At 41.4% G+C, this 827-nt stretch overlaps 1 protein-coding gene across 1 annotated transcript in view; it reads left to right on the top strand.

Moving 5' to 3' along the window:
* The window catches only part of ZC3HC1 (zinc finger C3HC-type containing 1), a 24,515-nt gene that overhangs the window by 15,422 nt on the left and 8,266 nt on the right, over positions 1-827 (top strand). The window lies entirely within an intron of this gene.

Here is an 827-nt window from a genome sequence, read left to right as displayed (position 1 = left end):
ACTCAAGATCAACATTCCCTATTGATTCAGATTATCTCTGTTAAATAAACCTTGGCCTAATTATTCCATTGAAAATCACACGCCGGGTTAGGAAAACCCAAAATAATCAAAGATTGGGAAGGAGGCAGTGAAAACCAAATGGAAAAAGAAATTATTTGGTTCTGAAAGTGTAAGTGAAATTAAATGTCAGATCTTTTTTTGGGTTTTTTTTTTTTGGGGAAGTTTGATTTCCAGACATGGCTGGGATTGGGGATGGAGGGATCAGCTCAGCCAGGGGTTGGCAGCATCCCAGGAGGAGGAACTGGCAGCATCCAGCAGGATTTGTGCCCGTGCTTGGCTTGGGCTGCTTTTCCACAGGCTGCCCTGCTCCTGTGCCCGGGAAAGGGAGGGATTTGGGCTGTGGGCAGGTGGAACTGCTGAGGTGACATTTGCTGCTCTGGGGCTGCCTGAGGGAGCCTGCAATTCCTCTTGGTGGCAAAAGAGGTTGGAATCCTGCATGCTGAGAATTTTGATCTTTCTGTGCTGAAAGAGTTCAGAATTCTCCGAGTTCTAAACACAGAGTTCAGAATTCTCCGAGTTCTAAACACAGAGTTCAGAATTCTCCGAGTTCTAAACACAGAGTTCAGAATTCTCCGAGTTCTAAACACAGAGTTCAGAATTCTCTGAGTTCTAAACAGAGAGTTCAGAATCCTCAGCATCCATTAGTGCTTATATTAGGTGTTAATATTTAAATTTGAGTACTTACTGGTTTGAGTACAGTATTTTTTAAAAGCTTTTTTTTTTTTAATTAGGACACTTTATTTTGGGAATATATAATTTATATATAT

The sequence above is a fragment of the Geospiza fortis genome, unplaced genomic scaffold (genome assembly GCF_000277835.1).
Source record: "Geospiza fortis unplaced genomic scaffold, GeoFor_1.0 scaffold61, whole genome shotgun sequence".
In the NCBI taxonomy this organism is placed as follows: Eukaryota; Metazoa; Chordata; class Aves; order Passeriformes; family Thraupidae; genus Geospiza; species Geospiza fortis.
This window is presented reverse-complemented; position numbering and strand designations above follow the sequence as displayed.